This window comes from Archocentrus centrarchus, chromosome 15 (genome assembly GCF_007364275.1).
Source record: "Archocentrus centrarchus isolate MPI-CPG fArcCen1 chromosome 15, fArcCen1, whole genome shotgun sequence".
Lineage (NCBI taxonomy): Eukaryota > Metazoa > Chordata > Actinopteri > Cichliformes > Cichlidae > Archocentrus > Archocentrus centrarchus.
This window is the reverse complement of record NC_044360.1, coordinates 22808440-22826840: the sequence shown is the minus strand read 5'-3', so window position 1 is coordinate 22826840 and position 18401 is coordinate 22808440.

The window sequence follows — 18401 nt, the reverse complement described above, 5'->3', positions numbered from 1 at the left end:
TTAAAAAAAACAACAACTAAGTAGCAGTAGCCCTTTAATGTATTCTATTCAAACAGGAGGCATCTACAGCACTGTGCAAAATTCTTGAGCCAGTCCTTTGTTCTTTATATCGTAAAATGGGAAATAGGTGCGGTGATTTATTGGAATATGTGCAAACAGAAATGGAAATACAGCAAATAAGGCAAAAACAAAGTTTGTACAATTCTAATGAGCTTGTAAGTCAATATTTGGTGTGATTTTCAGTCCAGTTCTTGTATAATCAGCCTTTTCTCCCTGTTTACCTGGCTTCTGACAGCAACCCTTCCACTGAGACCATTTCTGATGAGGCTTCAGCTAACAGCAGATGGATCAACCGAAGAGCCAGATGCATCTCTCAGGTCCTGTGTCAGGTCTTTGCTGGATGATTTTCAGCTGCTATTCATCTGCTGTAGATAGGTTTTTGTTAGGGCTGCCACTTCTTTTGTCTTTCAGTTGACTTTCTCAAAGTTTTTGGGACACACCGAAAGGCACGTCAAGTTTTTGGTTTGTGCTTTGGGAACCACCTTGTTGGTGCATAGATACAATTTTATGCATGTTAAACTGTGTTCTCTTTGGCATTTTTTTGCAGATTCAACTAAAGAAATGGGAATACATGTATTTTTGCTACAGGCAGCTTGTAAAAAAGTGCCAAAAGATTAAAAAAAATTAAAGTGATTCTGTGCTAAGTTGTCTGCTGTGTGTCGGCACAACACTGTTTCATCCCTTTATTATGCTTCAGTGATTCATAGGTCAGTGTTAAGCAGCTTAAACCCAAAAACATTCCTCTGAAAATGGTCAGGTACAAGGACTGGATTGAAAATGAGCGAAAAAAGCAGCCAGTGTCCAAAAAAAACCTTTGAAAGCCTTCAGAAAGCCTGGAGAACTACTGCTCAAGACCAAAAAAAGTTACCATAAAGCACCTGAAAGCAAAATATAAATAAATGGTGGTGGTGGTGGTGGGGCACTCTAGATTTTGCACACTACTGCAAGTGGTCTCAAATCACTGCTGTCGTCAATATTCGGGTGTCGCGTTTCCTGTGGTTGAACTTCAAGATGAAAGGTACCGCTTCCTGTCTGCCTGCCTCGCTCACTGACCTGATAAGCATCTCAGGTTACAGGCCTAATTTCAATGCTGTTCTGGGTAATTAGGGTTAATTGGAGAAGTTTTTAACCTCAGGGAGCATTTTTTTCCTTCTTGATGGCAAAAGCCAGTCTTGAGTGTAGGGGCTGCAGACAGTTTTGGTGGGAGGCGGGGGGACATCTGTTGTGCCTTCACTGTCTGCCCAGAGGTGATGCTGGTGTTGGGTTGATGACAGGAGTTGTGTGAGCAGTGACAGTGCATCAATAAAAAGAGTTTTTTGGGAGGAAAGACAGGATGGTTTTTGTGTTTGCACATTTACACAAGAAATCTCCCACCCTCTCCCAAATAAAAAAAAAAAGCAACTAAGGTTTGGTGCTCCCAGCAAGCATGGTTTGTAGTCATCACAGAGCACAGACAGGGTTTCTCCTCTGAGGCCATGGTGATAATCTCCTGCAGCCTTAATGTGATTATGGTAATGATCACACAAACGACCCCTGGGCTTTGGGGGATCCGTGCTTCATAGATCCCCACACATGGGCTGCACAGGCCTTGTGACTCCACTGGCCAGCATGAGAGACCACCAGACTGAGCCAGTCCTGGTGGCCCACTTCTTTTCTTATGTCCTCGCTGAGCTTGGAAGCGTAGAGTGAATGACCAAATAAATTCCAGCCAGCCACAAAAGAGCTGAACAGCCATGAGCGAGATGGATATCTTTTGTTGTCTGACACTCAGTGCCCGTATTCCAATCCAATTACCTCAGCCTTTCGCAACCCCTCCTATCACAGGGCATAGCATTGAAGCCTGCCTGAATTCAGACTCAGACCCCTAACAAGAATGTGGTGGATTAGATGGTTAGTGAGCACTCCCTTCCCCCCTATATTTACTAAGATCTGTGCACTCTCTTCTAAAGAGATTTACTGCTCCTACTATCTTTTCAAACATTTATCCTGTTTAGATTTTAATGTCAATATTGTCTAGCCACCAGAGTCAGGGAACAGAATAATTACATTCCTCTATAACCGAACGTTACGTGGCTGTGTTGTTTCAACAAGGACTTTTATTGTGGACAGTCAACAGTGAAAGACAAGAAAGCACAGTGTGACAGACTTGGTGGATTTGATCATGGGGCAGTAAAAGTGATGTGAACATCAGCCAGTGCACCGCTACAAAAATGTAACAACAGATCAGGGCCATGAGGACTGCAAGAGCTGTGTCATTAGTGAAGAGTGTGCAGAGCAGAATGGAATTCCCCCTTTCCACTCAAAAATGCGATTTTCTTATGATTGCGCCTCCATATTTGACCTTCAGTGTGCAGCATGTACTGTACTGTTTGTGGAGAGCCTGACACTCGAAGGTTGTTTTGTGTTCATCTGCTGAAGGCTGGAAGTTTTCCTGTGCTCACCATAAAATCCTCATTTTAGACTTTCAAAATCTAAAAATAATTTCCGATAATGACATCTGTACCCCCTCTCCTTAACTCATCCAAAATAATGTTTGTTTTATTTCAAAATTTAAACCATTATATATATATAAGGGTTCATTCTCACTGTGTATATACTGCAGGGTTCAAAGCTCTACAAGCTGCATGCTGGCCCAGGACTGGCTTCCAGCCTGTATACAAATTACCATTTAAAAAAGCAACAGTGTATTGTTTTTAATACCATAAAAGATGCCTAATGAAGAACAGTTACTTGTGCATTAAAATACTCTAAAAGTAAAATTTTGAGGTAATATTGGAAACTTTAATTACATTTTCTGGACAGCTGTATATGTTATGTACAAGTTCCTTTATACTGTAATTCTTCATGAAAATACAACACCTCTGAATCGTGGATGCAAATGAGTTTCTCCTCTAAAACTCTCAGATGGTTTCGTCTTTTTACTGCCCAGAAGGTAAGCCCTTGGAACCTGTTACTTAAGACTTGAGTTCAAAACATCACGGCAGTTTCTTCCTGCTTCATCTCCTGTTAACCTTGGTTTGCAGATAACGTGACCACACAACACAGGGCTGAGATTTTACACAAAGAAAGCAGGCAGGAGGGAAAAGTGGCTTAAACCTCCCACTATCACATTCCCTCTGATTTTTCTTGTAACCCTTTGAAGGGGGCATATCAGTTACATTACCATTAGCCACAGGCACATCAAGAAGGGCATAAATGTGTTAACATAAAGAAATATAGTACTGTACAAAAATCTCAGGCCACCACTCATTTCTATCATTTGCTGGATAAACGAGGAATAGGTCGAGCGATTTACTGAACTGTGCAAACATATATGGAAATACAGTATATAAGGCCAAAAACAGGGTCTGTATGATTCTAACAAGCTTGAAAGTCAATATTGGTATGACCACCTTTGTTCTTCAACATAGCCGAACTCTCTTAGGCAAACTTTCTTGTAATTTCTTTAAGTAGTCTTCAGGAAGACTCCTCCAGGCTTCTTGAATGTGGATTCATCCCTCCATCAGACCTGTTGTCACTGATTTTGAGTCCAGTTCTTGTGTAACGTGGCATACCTCTGCCTTTTCTCCCTGTTCCTTTCCTTATGAATCCTTTATTGATAGCCACCCTTCCACTGAGACCATTTCTGATGATCCATCTTCAGTAGGATCAACTGAAGAGCCAGAAGTGTCACTTTAAAATTGGTCCTTTTCTGAGTTGTCTGTTATTTTTAGGCACAACACTGGTCCATTCCTTGAGTTAGGTGAATGATTCATAGGTTGGTGTTAAATGGCTTAACAAACAAAAAAGCATTCCTCTGAAAATGGTTAGGTACACGAGCTGGACTGAAAATGAGTGAAAAAGCAGCCAATGCCCAAAGACAAACTTTGAAAGACCTTCTGAAAGCCTGGAGAACTATTTGCTCAAGACCACTTTAAAAAATTACAAGAAAGTCTGGCTCTTTGGAAGCAAAACATAAAGAAATAAGAAGTGGCGTGAGACTTTTGCACAGTATTGTGCAGTGAATTAGGAAACTTTAATGGCTAGGTCAGTCTATCTGCATGTGAGTGAAGGCTGAAGAAGGTAAAAGAGGAGAAGGAGGTGAGTTCTTAGACCACTACAGAGGGAAAAGGAGGCTCTCTGTGGTGACGTTTAAAAATATCACAGTGTTTACATGACGTGTTTATGGGAGCTGCTTTTACAGAACGTGTGACAGATGGTATCAGCAGTCGGTGCTCAGATAAATATTATTTTCCACCATTAAGAGCGGCTACTTTGTTATTTTCAACATTTATCCTAAAACCCTTTCTGTGAGGTGATGGTATTTTTTGATGTCTGAGTGTATATGCGGTAAGTACCTCAATGCGGTTAGTGCACAGGGAGTCCAGCTGCTCTGTCGAGGTTAAGTAAAAATTGGATTATGGGGGGTTTGTTTGAGCATAGGTTTTGATTTTCATTGGTTCAAACTGTGCCTAATTGCTGTGGTGATGCTGTGGGTGAGTCTTTTATGTCATGTTTATTCTGGTTGTCTTTCTTTCTTTCCATTTCTTCCCAAAGTGGTGCTGTGTGTGTCTGTATCATAGAAGAGCTACAGGGCATTAGGGGGTTTTCCTGGCCTGCATGCTGACAGCGTCATAAGAGATGAGTGGATCAGCAGTCTGCGCAAGCACTAGGTTGAGAACCTGTGAATGGATCATCAGTGTGTGATGTGTGTGTGTGTCAGTGCACGTCCCTAATGGCCAGGGGTGTTCGATCCTCTAAGGGGAGGAGGGCTGCTGTCGGTGTGTGAAAGAAATCAGATTATCCCTTCTTACTCTACTAGCTTGCTACTCACCAGTGCAGCATTTCCTGGTCTCGTACTCCCGAGCTGACCCTTGGGATCATGTGATTAAGTGATTTGTGTGTGAGTGTGTAACGTCACAGCGCAATTTGTTGTCACTGGGAGTTTGAATATGTGTTTGACTGTCCCCGCAGTGGGAAGGGCAGAATACTGAGGAATGTTTAGGGGGTTAAATCATTAATCAATGTGATAATTTCTCAGGTGGGAGGATGGAAACTATCCAGGCAGGAAGATTAGATACTTTGTTCATCACACCATTGAAGGTGGTCTCCCTAAATAAGGAGGGACTGTGATTGTCCCCCTCAAAATCAGTGAGTCAGAACAGTGCTCTCTTCAGACAGGATATTGGCCTTCACTTGAGGTGAGTGCAGCTAATTACCTGAGCTTCCTATCTGGAGGAGGTGACACTGATAAAACTCTTCCTCTCTTTTGTCCCCTTTTTTGTCCATCGCCCAACACTTTGGATCCCTGAGAGAATCCCTCACTATTCGTACTGCGAACTCTTTCAGGGAAACGACCTGTAGACTTACCGAGAGGAATCTGAACACGAACATAAGCCCCATCAAAATGACATCCACTGCCAGCCTTGAGGGAAAATATTGATGCTGGCAAAGTCTTGACGTCCCCTTGCACCATGACGTAATGGTTTTTCCATGACACGTTTGATGATTGCTTCAAAATGGGTCTGTCAGCTTTAATATAGCCTAGAAGAACCCAGCATTTCACTTTCCTCTAAAGTAAACAAAATCTCTCACACACAAGCTCTCTCACACACACACACACACACACTTACAGATGTGTGATCACACTGAAGGAATGAGTTTTGAGATTGAACAGGCATTCGTGAGCTGATACATGTTTTCATGTTCAATCTTTTCCCTCATGAGTGAAGCAGTTTGAATTGATGTTGTTTTTGTAAGTTTGCAGACTGAGAGCCACAGTGTTATTTCAGGAAACATGGATGTAAGTCCATGACATGGCATTAAACACTAGTATGTGGTGGATGTAAAGAGAGTTTACTTAGAAGAAGCCTGTCAGAAAGTTTACCTTCCACTTTTCCTCACGGTAATAAATTAAAATATTGCTCAAGTGTACTTTGCTCATTTTATATGACAATAAACTAATTTCTTGTCATACTTACCCCTGGGCTCGGACCCAATGCCAACATTTAGAGAGTCAATACGCTGACAATTAGATTTCACAGTGTCAACTAACAAAGGAAGGACAACATCCGGTGTGTTCATAGACATGTGTGAGAGACTGAGCTTCAAAAAGTAGAGCAGTCACAAGGAACATGGAAATATGTGGGAACAGCACAATTACAAGACGCGCTGCAAAAGCTGAATATTGGACAGGCCCAGTTCACTGGAGCATGCCAACTACCTGTTAATGTAAAACTAATGAGTCTACTTTCATTCCCATTCTGGGAAAAGGGCTGACGCACAATGTAAATCACCATGTGCTAGTCTGTGGTGGAACAGAGCTGATTATTGCAGCATGCGTTGCAGCTTTTACAGCTATCTGTTGTGACTTTAATGAAACAAGCTGGCATTTTGGAGAAGCGGGTTATTGGCTTTCCTGATTACACTCTTGCACCTATATGCTAATAACAGTTAGCCTCCCTCTCCACAAAGAATTTTTTTTCTTTGCATTTATATTTCTGTAACGATTCAAAAAGGAAGTGTAGCTTTTCAGCTGCTCAGCTGGCAGCTTAGTGTTTCTTCTCTAGTGATTCTTCTTTTGAAACTTTCCTACCGTTTATAACTGGTCATGTGATCCGCAGTTAATATAAAAATATTGACTTCTCCTTTAAATTGGATTAGCTGCTGTTTTGCTGGTGCAGTCATCTAATCTCCACCTTATTTTAGGATGCGGTCACCATCATTTTCCCAAGGTATCACTAAAGCTGTTCATTCACTTGTAATCTGGTTTTAATATAGCTTCACAGTGCAAACATGATCAGCAGGTCCGCAAACAATGAGACAAAATGAAAGTGTGTGACTCCTCCTCGGCCAGTTGTTTGAAAGATGCACTGCTTACATCTGACTGCTTTCTTCTTCTTCTTGTTTTTTTTCTAACTGGAGCTGTCAGACATTATGTGTTGTTGACATATGTTGTATCGTAGGGAAATCAGATATATTTCAGCCCATTTGGGAACACAAAGAGAATGTCACGCTTCTGTTCATTCTGCACAATAGGAGCAGCGACACACCATCAATGGTAAACCTCAGTATGGTTAAATTTCACTATGGCTTAATAGGCAACAGGAGGGTTTTATTGCCATGTCTTTTTTTTTTTTTTTGGTCATGAGTCTCAAAATGCTGTGTGAAGTCATCATAAAGCTGTCAGTGAGAGCAATATTTTCCACGCAGCTTGATGACAAATAGCATGTAGGCGTGTCATACAGACAACACACGGTAATGTGCAATATTTAATTTTTCATTATCAGCCTGGATTATTGGGTTGTGGTCTGAGGGTGTGTGTTTTTATCAGTGTAAGAGAAAGTAACAAAACAAAATCTGGTTAGACTTACTGGCTGTCTGGTTCCCAGCTCTTCCTTAGTCCTACAAATTTCATAACAAAGATAACAAAGAAATCATCCATTTGTCCTCAGCTGCAATGTGCTGGCTCCCCGATTCTGTTTCATCATCTGAAGGCAGGGAAAGTCTGAGCACAAAAGCCTCCAATGTTCAGACTCGTAATTTCCTTCCCCCTATACTTCTGATTATTCAGACAATCACAGAACACAGGTTAAAAAAGAAAAAAAAAACAAAAAACCTGAGCATGCATTGTGTCCCAAAAGCCTAAAACATCATGCTGCTTTATAATTTATTGCACTGTTAAGTTAAAGATCCGATTAGCTTTAAGTATGAATGTCAGAAAAAGGATACCTCTGCATGGTTGGTGGACTTTCAGCCCTTTGAAAAGGTGTCAGCTTGCATCAAACTGGCATTTCTGCCTGGCTCTGTCCTCTTGTGGTTACTCTGCACTAAATGGTCCAAAACACTAAAGCTCAGCATGCTCATTAGCAAATAGAATGGAGAGAAAAAAAAATTATACTAAAATGTTGGAATTCAGGGCAAAGAGATAAAACCTTTAACTGAAAGACTATGAAAAGATGAGGTCTGCAGATCAGCAAGGGGACAGTGTATGGAAGAAGTATTTAATGGTGAAAATATATGACTGTTGGCTAGGCTTGGTCAGGCTTTTGCTCTTTTATGTTGACATCATATGTACAAGAATGCACTGTATACATAAATATGTGAGAAGTGCGGGTGACAGTAACTGTGCCTTGCTGCTTACAGTCTGAGAGTTGGCATAAGCAGACAGTGTTTTGACATTGAGGGTGCCTGTCTGTCACTGGCCAAGTCAGCTTGTGCTGAAAGAGAATGAAGCGCTGGCGAGTCTCACAGGATCCGTGAATCAAGGTCAGCACAGCAGAAGGGGCCCAGTGTTTTCTTAATTCACTGACAGACACAGCTAACTCTGTTTACAGCAGCGTAACAAAAGCAGTCTGGAAACCATAGAGTCAAAACCTTGTTTTAATTATTTTTATTTGATAATGTTTCTCATTCTGACCTAGACAGAATTCCTGAACGCATTTTAATGTGGGGCGCAAATCCTTAGATGTCTCATCTCCCTTAGTGCATTATGCTTTATGTAAATCAAGGAGAAAGGGGAGAGATCTTTTGTGTCAGCACATCTGACATTCCTTTGTGCTAAGTTAAAGGCTTGTCTCGTGAAATCATGCCTCGCTGCTATTGTGGAGTTGTGGTTTGTGCACATTCATTAGGAGCAGCTTGTGAGTGACATTATGTTAGCTCTTACGGTTGAAAGTGAGAGGCTGTGCTCATTAACAAGCCCAGAATAAGTCCCATTCTGGGACCAGTCTATCCAGTTTTAACGATCATCCACTACAATATGACTGCTATGCAAAAAAAAAAAAGAAATGGAAAAGGATGATATGAATATTTTGTCATAGTTACTGGATGCTATTGAGAGGTTTCCTTGCCAACTTATATACAAACCCCCCCCAAACAAACAAACAAACAAAAAAATTTCATATGAATTCTGGCGCAATTAATACAGAGTGCATGCACATTAAGCAGTAATCATTACGCTTCACTGATCTAAAGGCCATTGTCACTCAGGCACTTGAAGAAGTCTTTTGTGTAACAGAAGAATGGCCGAGTAACCCCCGACAGTGCCGAGCAAGGCCAGGGAGACGTTTCTCCAGCCCCACTCCTCTGGAGTAGGATTTCAGGGTCTGAGTGGACATGAGTGTTGCTGAGTGATAGGCAAAGAGAAGAGACCTTAAACCCAATAGCTTTGATGACTGAAACAAAACACGGAGTCCCCTCAGACTATAGCCTGCAGCTCTGTGACTAAGCAAGCTGTCATGCTTACATGATAGTGCCAAGACTTGAGCGTGTGTGCACATTTTCTTACTATAGGTGTTTAGTTCAGATGCACACTAACAACTAAAATCTAATATAAAGCAATCAGCATGTGCTGCAGTTTCCTCTGTCAGACTGTGAGCAGAAGGCTGGACAGTCTTGACAATGATAGTGATTTTATGGGGTCAAAGGTGGTTAGGAGTCACACTTCTATGAAATAAAATGCTGTTCTCATGATTTCTAATGATGTTCTGGAGGTTCTTTCCATGTCGCACAGAAAACATTTCTAGACTACAACTTTTCTTTGCCAAATACTTTTGGGAGGAAACATAATTGCTGCCTAGATCACTTTCCAGTGTTTCTTTTTCTCAGTTCATGGAGTGCGATGCTTTCATTCCATCAGATCTGTTTGGAAGTGATACAAGACAGGACCACACGTTAGTAATTCCACCTGGCATCTTGTGTCCATTAAAAAGTTAATTTGTAGACAAATATGTACCGATTGCCTCGTTTACCATTCATTCATACACCAGGATGACACAGTTTGCCACTGGCACTGTCATTTGTGAAAATCCTTTAAAAACACATTGAAACCAGCAGCATTTTGCTCCCTCTAAAGATTGAACACTATAGTTGATGCATTTTTTTGGCCAGTAAAGTATTTGTTTACCCACCACATGGATGTGGTTGATGTTTTCAATACTTTGAGGTATAAACCATGTCCTGTGGGTGTGCGTCCTATAGGTGTGGTGACCAGCAGTTAGCTGGTTGTGGCTATTGAGGGGCCTCAGTATTGGGAAATAATAAAGCAACAAGAAATGTAGAAAACAGTCCCAAGAAAAAGCAAAGAGTAGCAGGCCTGTGCCTCAGTCTCATGTTGGACCAGTGGAAGTTGACTGCTTATCAACAACAGGGAGCATTCTGGCTCACAGTGAAAAGTTGAATATTCATTATGCTGAGCAGCCACACACATTTGTGGGTTTCTGGCTGAAAAAAGGTCAATATCTTTACCCCTTTCGACAGTTTATACAAGGCACAATAACAGCTAAACGGTTTGTGTAACTGTCATAAAAGGTTGTGCATATTTACAGAACTGTGCAAATCTCGAGCCACCCCTCATTTCTTTATGCTTTGCTTCCAAGGAGCCAGACTCTCTAGGGATTTTTTTAAAGTGCTTTTGAGCAATAGTGCTTCAGGCATTCTGAAGGTCTTTTAGAATGTTTCTTTGGACATTGTTTGCGTTTTCACTCATTTTCAGTCCAGTCCTTGTACCTGAGCATTTTCAGAGGAATGTTTTTTTTTTAAAATTGTTTTATTATTGTTTGTTAAGCAAACATAAAAAGTCACCTAACTGCGTCTACACGTAACAGACAACTTAGCAAAGAACTAATTCTTTTTTTTACTGGCAGCCTGTTGCTGAAATACATAATTTTTTTCCCATTTCTTTAGTTTTATATATATACAGTACCAGTGTGTCCAAACGTTTGACTGGTACTATATGAAAAAATTTAAATAAAAACAGAATCTGAGGAATCTGGATAACTGGAAAATTAAAAAAAAAAAAAAAGTGGCAGGCCTAAAAAACTATGAACAGTAAAACAGATGAACAGTATCTGAAAGTCATGTCTTTAAGAAATGGGGAAAAATCCAGCAAAGACCTGACACAGGATCTGTGATATACATCTGACCCTGCAGCAGATCCATCTACTGTTCACTGAAGCCTCATCAGAAATGGTCTCAGTGGAAGGGTGGCTGTCAAGAAGCCATTCTGAAGAAAGATAAACAGGGAGAAACAGCTGAAGTATGCTAAATTACACAAGAACTGGACTGAGAATCAGTGGCAACAGGTCTGATGGTGTGATGAATCCAGATTTGAATTTTTTGGTTCAAATCATCATCAGTAGGTGTGGAGGAGATCAGGAGAGCAGTCCAACAGTGAGTGTCTGCAGCCATTTGTAAGACATGGTGGAGCCTCTGTCATGCTTGGGGCTGCATTTCAGTCAGTAGTGTTGGGCATCTTGCCAAACTGATGGAATTATGAATGCAGAAAAGTACCATCAGATTTTGATCCACCATGCAATAAACGGTAAATGGACTTTTCTACTCTAGCTCAGGCTTCTACAAACACTTTGCATCTACCCATTCACACAGCTAAATGCTTATGCGGCATATGCATGTGGTCGCCGGCTTCACCACCAAGCCACCCAGGCACCCATGGTTGCATGTTTTTAATAAATCACGGCACCTATTTCTCAATTTCTTAGCAGAATATAGTGAAATGAGGGGGACTTAAGACTTTTGCACATTACTGTCTGTGGAATGACTTCGCTGATGTCCCACCAACCCACATCAGTGTCTTAAAAATGACCACTTGATTATTGATCAGATCATGGATTTGTAAACTGGAATAACAAGAATAGATTGTGGCCATGAATAAAAAAAAAAAGAAGAATGACTAACTTAAGACATAATAAAAGTTGACTTTTGATAGTTGGTTGATTAACAATGTTGCACTAGAAGTTAACTGGAAACAGGAACAGGAATCAAAAATGAGAATTTTGGCTTTGTAGGTTGCAGTCAGTCAATAAATGAAAATTGTTCAAAGGCACAAACAAACATGAATCTCTTTGAGGGTTAAAAAGAAAATAATTCTCAGAGCCTTTCAACTCTGCTGCGCGCTTCACATCTTCAGGATGTGTGAAAGAAGGAGAGAAAACATTGGATGGTTAAAATGTTCCAGGTTCACGGGATGTGTTTGAAACTGCTGTTGCTCAATCAAAGAGCAGATAGCATCTCCTTCTCATTTTATTACCCTTTGGAAACATGCTCAGTATTATGTTATCAAACTGGGGAAAGGGAGGGAGCGCGCAGACAGCTGAACAAAGGCAACGCAAACAGCTGTGCCAGTGCAAACAGCAGACAGATTATTTGTGAGGGAAAAGTTAGGCAGGCCTCACTATCATAACACTGTTCTAAAATCACAGCAGCCATGAAGTGCTCTTCAGCTGTGTGTTTATTTGTACATTTTTTTTTTTTTTTTCTTGGAACAGTTTCTTGAAATGACAGTTGTGTCGGCAAACCAAATTGCAGTCTTTGATGTCAAACTCTGATCCCACTCAGCTGAATGACAGCGCTCGCCTCATGTCTGTCAGGACGGTTTCGGACTCGATGGTTTCTCTCTTGAGGTGGCTGGCTGCAGTGAGAGGACCAGTGTTGATACAGCTGATCGCTGTTATTCCAAGTGAAATATATGGCCCTGTTTGTTTTCAGAGATAGACCCAATGCTTTGCTTCAAGTTCATATTATCTATGGGGGAAAATATGTTAGCACAGATACAGTTTGTCCTTAATACAGTTTGTCTCTTCTCCTCATTGTGCTACTGAGGAGCATTTTCTAGCACATCAAAAGTGTAACATTTCTTCCCGGGAAATATTATAAACCAGTTTCTGAACCAACCGTGACTGACTTCTTCCAATTACATATACAATTATGCACTGTGAACTGTGTATGATGAAAGGTGGGTGGATTTTATGAGCCACGTTCCAACAGATATGAATGCAGTAACAAGAAAAAAAAAAATAGACACGACAGCCTCAAGTGCCCTCAAGGTGTTGAAGGAGTGCCAGTGACAGTGGATAGCAGTAATTTTAGAGTTGCGTGCAAGAGGCTCTATCTTGTGGAGCTGCTGCACACCCACAGTGATGGATTTCCCCTCGAGAAGATTTCGTTGGTATCTATCAGGGAGGAAGACATGAAGCTGACTAAAAGCATTGTTCGATACTCTTGGCAGGAGTCGAGGTGATGCGTTCTGTTGCGGTACTCTCACAGACTCATGTTACAACCAGAGGCAACTTTGCTGTATAGCACTAAAACGTGTTTAGCTGCAGCAATAATCCAGAATGGTGGTAATGTTACCGCCTTAATATTTGTTAAAACAAATTGGCCTTTGTGTATACTCTCACTTAATTTGGTTTTGGACTCTTAAGACAATATTGAGGTTAGACTGCAGCATTTTGTTTAAGTAATGATATTACCTCAGTGGTGGATGAGGCAATACAGTATTCCTCTACATCTTTGGAGGGAAGGGGAAGTCCCCGCGTCTATGTGCTATTTGACTGAGCTGGTTGAGTAATGCAGCCTGGGATTAGGTGGAGCAGCCTCACAGCAGCAAGCCCTCCCTCACACAGATCTGTCTGGACCCACACATGTGAACGCTGGATCAGAACCATAGCTGGCCCATATCCTTCCAAGGTGTCAAACCATTTATATATCATTCCTAATGGAAGAACATTTTTTTAAGCTATGAAAGAACAAATAAACCAAATTTATTGTTTTAACAAACCCTGCTAAAAATGTCCGCAGAGGAATGCATTCCTCCTCTGATTTACGTTCAGTGAGTGTTTTACGAACAAAAGGCATTGTGTTTTCTTCAAAAAGTCAATGCAAGCAAGCAGAATATGAAATCAAGAGTCTGTGCCTCTGTGCAAACTTTCAAGGTTTTAAAAGCAAACTTGCAGAAACAAGATTTACAGGGATAAATTCTGAATGTGTTCGAACACTGTGGGGGGGTGTGGAAAAAGATTTGCCAAAAAACAAAAATTACACTTGTGAGAAGAGGGACTTTCAGAGCACCATGACCTGCACCCTCATTCTCTGTGTCACCAGCAACAATAAATTAGCGGTGCACTTCATCACTTATTGCAAAAGCCACTGAATGTTTAACATAAATTGACGGATTTTTACGGCCAGCTAAATATTTGTTTACCCAAATCATGGACATGGATAATACTTCCAATATTTTGAGGCTTCAACAATGTCCTGTGGGTGTGTTTCCTATAGGTGTGGTGACCAGGAGTCAGCTGGGCTGTGGTAACTGAGGCTAGCGGCCACAATGTTGGGAAATCACAGCACAATAACAAATGAAGAAGCCAGTGTGAGACATAGGATGTTGCTGGAAGAGAGAGTGTGAGAACTAACGACAATAATGATAAGATTCTTGTGGACTAAGTAAAAAAGGAGTGTTTCCATTAGTGCAACTTGTATAAAGAGCCGTGCACTTTTTTTTTTTTTTCTTAAAGCCTGTCATGTCTGGTAGATCTTGCAAGCAGAACTGTGATCTGAATGCGTTGTTGTGCCAAACATATTTGCTATTTCAAGATGAGCTCTATAGGTTCTCAATAGGCTCTTCTTGTTGATGTTTTAACCCTTTATTTTATTTATCTGAGTTATTTTTCACATACAATGTAACAGGCAGAGCTGACAGGCTGAAGAAGAGGAATAAAATAAAGAAAAGAAAAAGGGAGAGAGAAAGGGAGCAAAAAAAGGAGAGAAGAAAAAAAAAAAAAAAAAAAAAAAAAAAAAAAAGGGGAAAGAGCACAAGTCTATTAATCAGATAGTTCATCACTTTAACATAAAAAAATACTATCAATACTTGCAAAAATAAATTTGTGTGTGAAAAACAAAACTAACAAAGCATGTTACGCACACCAACAATTTTGTTGAGTTGTGATTGAGTGGGCGTTTGTGTCTGTGTCATGTTTGTGTCTGTGTCATGGAACGTACTTACCAATGAGGGCAAAACGCTGCAGCTCCACCCATCAGAAGCTAGAGGCAGGTAGGGAAAGCCTCAGGAAACCCAGGCCACCAGCAGCCCACCAAGAGCCAGGAAGACCCCGGCCACTCAGTCCAAAGACAACCGCACACCTACCCCAGCAGACGGGAGAGGGTGGTCTCAGACGGAGCCCCCCCAGTCGAGGAGCAAGGGCTCCAGGGAACCCAAGGCGATGAGAAGCCAGTCCCCCCCCAGCGGCAGCCCCCTGCACTGGCCGGCGGCAGGGCCCCCGGGCCCACGGCACCCAAGGACCGCCCGACCCTCCACAGAGCCCCCCCCACGCCGAAGAAGCCAACGCAGCCCCGCACCGCACCCCCAAGGGGGGCAGGCCAGCACCCACGCCAGAACTCCAGCCCCACCCAGGAACCCTGAGGCCCCCATCCCAGGGGGGTAGGGGGGAGGAGGCAACCAGCAAGGAGCGGCCAGGAGGCAAGGCACAAGGCCCAGACCCAGGTCCAGCCATACATACAAACACACCCACCACCCGTGTACACATTTATGCACAGATACTCATACATGCCCATACATACTTACCCACACACAGATATGCCATACATACACATTCACTCACCCACCCATACTCACGGAGACGGTGACAAATACACAAAGACACATTCATCCATAGCTACCCACCCTCTGAAGACGGGGCAAGTGGAAACCACCCAGGGATAACAGCGACCCCAGGACGTCACCAGCCCGGTCCCCAAGGAACCACCCGACCCTACCCTGGGCGAGACGCAAGAAATCGGGGTGTAAGATGACCCATCCACCCCTCCTCCTCCCCAACTTGTAGGTCTATGTGTTAATGTTTGTGAGTGAATGAGGTGTATAGGGTGCAGTTAAAATTGAGGGGACAGTTATGCCACAAGCACCAACTGTTGGTCGTCAGTGCCTGCCCACACTGCCCCCCCAAAACCCTCCATGTCTAAAGTGCAAATAAAATTTGGGGACAGACAGTGACGAGGATCCGAGTGGGGCCACCTCAGCGGCCTCACCTCATCAACCTCTGAGTAACATGCCTGCCCCAAAGGTCCTATGTGTATCAGGTTGTAGAGCCGTGCACTTTTGTAGAATGACTTTCCAGACATGCTCCGCAAAGAATGCGCCCGAGCCTCACCATATCAAATCTCCTATGATGCGGAGCACTAATTGGTTAAAATGAATTACAACGCTCATTGCTTAGAGCATCAGAACGTATTAGTGGCAGAAAAACAACTCACTGTGTAATATGTCAACATTAAATCATTAGGCAGTTGAGGGTGGCAGTTTAAATGCACAGCTGAAAAATGATTAATGCCATGACATGACAGAGAGAAAAAGTAAAGAAAAATCCAGTCATATAAGTGATTGAATAAACTGCCAAAGACAGAGAACACCCCTCACTTAAAGCGGAACGACAGCAGCAAATATGTGACAACCCCTCCCTCCTCAGCTAGCACTACCATATTGCAACATGTTATGGAAAACTAATTAAACTATAATTTACATGTGTACAGTTGCGTATACAAAGAAATGGGTTTGCTTAATTAAAAAGAAACAGTGATTAGTCTGTAATAGTAAGTAATAGGAGCAAAAAATCTGAAGCAGAGCAGATAGATGAAAAGCTCCATTATTTGACTGTTTATGCTGCAACACTGAGACTTGGACCCACACTGTTCATTAAGTAGTGCGATGCTGAATAAGGCACAATCAGCTCTGCACCAATCAGATGTATGTAGCAGTGTGGAAATCGGCTGTATATTATGAAAAGATTACAATCTAAGCAGTTGGTGTGTGGATGTAATTCATGCCATATCCTGTGAGGGCCTGGGGTAAACAGGCAGACTTAGCGACAAGAACGAGACTTCAATCACTGTGAGGCCCCCCCCGGTAGGGTTAAAGAGGAAAATTCACGCTGGCAGTCTATAGTGAAACGAATTAGCTGGGAAGAAATGAAACAGAACTAGCAGAGAAAATGTGTTAGATTCAACTTGTGTGGTTTTAAGTTGGAAATGTTTTTTGTTTTTTTTTTTAAAGGCGGTTATTTTTGTTTTTTTAAGTTTAAGTTATTAATCACGTGTTTATTCTGGATTTTACTATTGTAATGGCGCAATGAGTTCAAAGTGTGTGCGGATAGAGGTGATGGGTGATATGGTGTGTGTGGCTCACGGCTGGTTAGTGTGGGTTTTTTTTTTGAGGTGGCAGTGGCAGTCTCACTGGAGTGTCTATATTTAATGTCCTTAGAGAGGTGCAGATCAGCTCTCACACACGGATCCAGGCTTTAGTAAAGCATGCAGCAGTGTGGAGGACAGATTGAAATGCTGAGGGAAGTATTTAACCCCTGCCACCTCTCCAATTAGATAACTTATGTCCCATTTCCTTAAAGATCTTGAGAACATATTTATTGAAAAGGGCCTTTATATGGCCATGAAACAATGACATTTTTGTCTGCTGTAGGCTTCAAGTTACAATGCTTAGCTAGATGCTACTTTTCAGCCAACATGGGCTGAACTTTTCATTTTATTGATTTTAAAAGAAGGAATTGTGCAGCCAATGATTGAAGTCATTTTGTGGGATATCACTACATATTTTTTTGCTTTTCACTTCGTGCTATGTTGTCTCTACTAACTTTGTGCATTACCTGTTCAACTGCGTGTTAATGCAAATATCTAATCAGCCAACGGCATGGCAGCAACTTGGTGCAATTTAAGCATGGTCAAGACAACTGAAGTTCAATGGTGTATCAGAATGGGGATGAAAGGTGATTTGTGGAGCTTTGAATGTGGCGTGGTTGTTGGTAACTCAAATAAGCACTCGTTACACTCCAGGTAGGCAGAAGAACATCTCTGAATGCAGAGCACATCGAACCTTGAAGCAGAAGGCCTGCAGCAGTGGGTGACCACACTGGGTGCCGCTCTGTCAGCTAAGAACAGGAAACTGAGGTTGCAGTTTGCACAGGTTCACCAAAAGCAGGACAATAGACGGGTGGGAAACTGATGCCTGATCTGATGAGTCTCAATTTGTGCTGCAGCATTCAGATGGTAGGTCAGAATGTGGTTGTAAACATGGATCCATCCTGCCTTGTATCAACAGTTCAGGTGAGTGATGGAGCTTTAATGTGTAAGGGATAATTTCTTGGCACACTTTGGGCCCCCTTAGTCCCAGCTGGGCATCATTTTAACACCACAGCCCTAGCAGAATATGTTGACAAGTCCGTCCCTTTATGACCACATGCACGCATCTTCTGATGGCGCCATCATGGACGTCCCACCAAACAAATCTGCAGCAACTGTGTGATGCTATCATGTCAATATGGACCAAAATCTTGAGGAAGTGTTTCCAGCACTTTGTTGAATCTGTGCTACAAAGAGTTAATTCAGTTCTGACGGAAAAGGGGGTCCAACCTGGTACTAGCAAGACGTACCTAATAAAGTGGCTAGTGAGTGTGTGTAGTCCTGCCTTCCCATACCACATGATTTGTATCAGAACAAGGAAAATGGATATGACTAAAGTATACACAGTAAGTAACATGCAA